At 44.3% G+C, this 3,254-nt stretch overlaps 1 pseudogene; it reads left to right on the forward strand.

Moving 5' to 3' along the window:
• The first annotated feature begins 251 nt into the window (after positions 1-251).
• LOC121450418 lies at positions 252-755 on the forward strand (annotated as a pseudogene).
• The last annotated feature ends 2,499 nt before the right edge of the window (positions 756-3,254 follow it).

A 3,254-nucleotide genomic window follows, 5' to 3' on the forward strand; every position in this document is an offset into this window, starting at 1 on the left:
GGAACTTGCTTTGTAGACTAGGCTGGCCTCAAACTCAGAGATCCTTCTGCCTCTGCCTCCTCAGTGCTGGGATTCAAGGCTTATGCCACTGGAGCTGGCTGACTCTCTTGCAAAGAAATATTTCCTTGATGTGGGGCAAGGTCAACACTTAACTCTGGGTAAAATGATAGATGTTTAATTGTTGTTCTGAATTATGTTTTTTAAAAAGATTTACTTATGATGGTTTGAGAGAGGAGCGCGAAGGCGCAAATATGAACCCTTTAACCAAGGTGAAGCTGATCAAGGAACTGAATGAGAGGTTCAGCTTGGGTGGCAGAAAAGGGTCCTGGCACTCGGAGTGCAAGGACAGCGGCTGGCTTTCTTGGAGGGCTTCCTTCAGAACTCGCAGAAGGAGACATCATCTGTGTCAATATGGGGAGGCTGTCAACATTTAAATCTTGTGAGAGACAAGAAGCCTGGAAAATCCAAAGGATTCTGTTTCCTGTGCTATGAAGATCAGAGGAGCACAGTTCTGGCTGTTGACAGTTTGAATGGAATTAAGAATAAAGGAAGAACTATCCGTGTGGATCATGTCTCAAACTACCGGGCTCCTCAGGAATCAGAAGATGTGGATGACGTGACCAGAGAGCCAGGAGAAGGGCTGTGGGGCTAATATGCCTCCATCAAGTTCTCCTGAGGTCTCTGAAGAGGAAGATGTCAAACCCACAAAAAAGCACAAAAAAGACAAAAAAGAAAAAAATTAAAAAAAGGAAGAAAGAAAGCCAGGCGGTGGTGAAGCACGCCTTTAATCCCAGCACTCGGGAGGCAGAGGCAGGCGGATCTCTGTGAGTTTGAGGCCAGCCTGGTCTACAAGAGCTAGTTCCAGGACAGGCTTCAAAACCACAGAGAAACCCTGTCTCGAAAAACCAAAAAAACAAACAAACAAACAAACAAAAAAAACCATAGACCTCTGATTTGCGATTGCGCAAAGGTAAACAAGGCCTTCTAGTCTTCATGTTAGATATTTAGAGCCCAGCATTGTAGGACCTTACAAATGGCAGGCACAATTGCAGAGAGCTGCAGCTTCTGAGGTTTGGACAGCTTAATGTGGATGTGACAGACTAAGACCAGCCAGTTCCCCATTATGTCTCTTTTTCTGTTTGCAGGGATGGAGCCCAGGGTTTGTACATGCTGGAGAAGGGCTCTATGGGAGTCAGCTATATCCTAGTTCTCTTCAGTTTGTTTTTGGTTTATGATTGTTACATTATCTCTTTATGCATTTTTTCTTTGTAACCTATTTATTTGTATTGAGATAAAATACATATAAAATATAATTAACCATTTTAAGCAAAAAAAAAGATTTATTCCATGTACAGTGTTTTGTCTGCATGTGTGCCTGAGCTTGTCACTTTAGCTCTTTTAACTTAAATTAGCCCGCTTTTATTAATCTACATTCTTCCACATGACTTGGTTACCTCTACTCTGTACTGCCCAGCCTGCTTCTTCCATGTCAGGCTAGCCACTCCACCTTTTGTTTTCCCAGAGTTCTCTGCAAGGAAGTACCGCCTATATTTCCTGCCTAGCCATTGGCTTTTCAGCTTTTTATTTCACTAATCACAGCCAGCCGTCTTCATGCAGTGCACAAATGTCCAACAATATCCATGTCCTTTCCCATGGCATCAGCAGGACCTGATGAGAAGGAAGAAAGGCTGGAAGGCGGAGTAGGAGGTGGTGGTGGCGCACGCCTTTAATCCCAGCACGGGGGGGAGGGGGGGGGCAGAGGCAGGTGGATCTGTGAGTTCAAGGCCAGCCTGGTCTACTGAGCAAGTTCTAGGACAGCCAGGGCTATGCAGAGAAACCTTGTCTCGAAAAAACAAAGCAAGCCGGAAAGAAGAGAAAAAATGACTGTAGAATCCACGCTTCTGTGCCATGCTGATTTCAGTCAGACACATGATGCAACTACCCAAGCCTGATGTTCATTTCCTCAGGACTTTTTATTTACTTTTTGTGTGGTGTTGACAAGTGAACTTTGGGGCTAACTGCTTCACATTGGCTCGTCCTGCAATTCTTTCCCATTTCACAGCCAATGACCGTCCAGAGTCCAGGCCCTAAAATACTAAGGGAGCACCTCAGGCTACTCAGAGCTGTGCCCTCATCCTGGCCACAGACGAATATTTTACTTATTATATGCCATAAAAGAAAAACTATTATTTAGCTTTCACTATTATTAGTGAGTTTTTATTCTATTAATTATATCAGAATGTAAGCAAATGTCTCTGGATGGTAGCATGCTGGTTTCTTTGTCTCTCTCTCTATAAGAATACTTGCATAATGTTGAGGACTCGTTTTCCAGATTCAACTCAAACTGCTTAGCATTCAAAGCTTTTCACTATGTCGAAAAGTCAGTCAAACACAAATGCACAACCCTCACGAAAGGGAATTTCATAACCCGTGATTATTAACTCCGCCCTGACAGCCTTAGCTACTTTGTTGAGCATCTCTCTTTTTACATTCACTAATGTGCGCGCTTGCGCATGTAGAGATCAGGGAACAACTCACAGAAGTCTGTTCTGGCCTTTCACCTTGTGGGCTACAGGGATCGAACTTAGATCGTCTGTTCGCTGCTGCCTTTACCTGCAGAGCCATCTTAGTTCCTAGCCTCGGCTTTTTAGATGCCCGACAATGCTGAGCAGTTTTTCTTCCAACTTTTGCTTGTTTCATAACGCCATAGGTATCCAAGTGCCTACGTTTTTGCCAAGATCAATGCTATACTCGTGGCCACTAACACCACCAAAACAGAGTGCCCTGCAACAGACTGGAGCTTCATATCCCCAAGAAAAACAAAAAGAAAAGAGAAAGAAAGAAAAGGCATTTGTGCAACCTTCGGAAAAAAATCCTTTTTCAAAAAAAGGTAAATGAATAGTGAAATGGGCTGTAGTCGCGGGAAGATTCTTCCTCAGATACAGGCTGGGACTCCACATGAACAAACTGAATTCGGTGAAAATCTGTTTCATTTTCTAACTTAAATGTTGTCCCAGAAGCTAGCGTGCCTACAACAAAGATGGATTCTTCTAGCGCCGACCTCGTTTTTCAAGTAGACATAGCAGCCATCTTTTTTAAGGGCAAAGGAGCAAGCCGGAAAAGTCGCCCGCTCACTTGTCTCCGGAACGCCAGACGCTTTAAATTACTGAGTGTCCAATCGGAATCCAGCTTTCTCATCGGAACCGTCCTACCTCACGGCCGGAAAAGGCCGTGCGTCAGCGCGCTGGGCGGAA

This window comes from Microtus oregoni, unplaced genomic scaffold (genome assembly GCF_018167655.1).
Source record: "Microtus oregoni isolate MIOR12 unplaced genomic scaffold, Mior012 000007F_ref0000211, whole genome shotgun sequence".
NCBI classification, from domain to species: Eukaryota; Metazoa; Chordata; class Mammalia; order Rodentia; family Cricetidae; genus Microtus; species Microtus oregoni.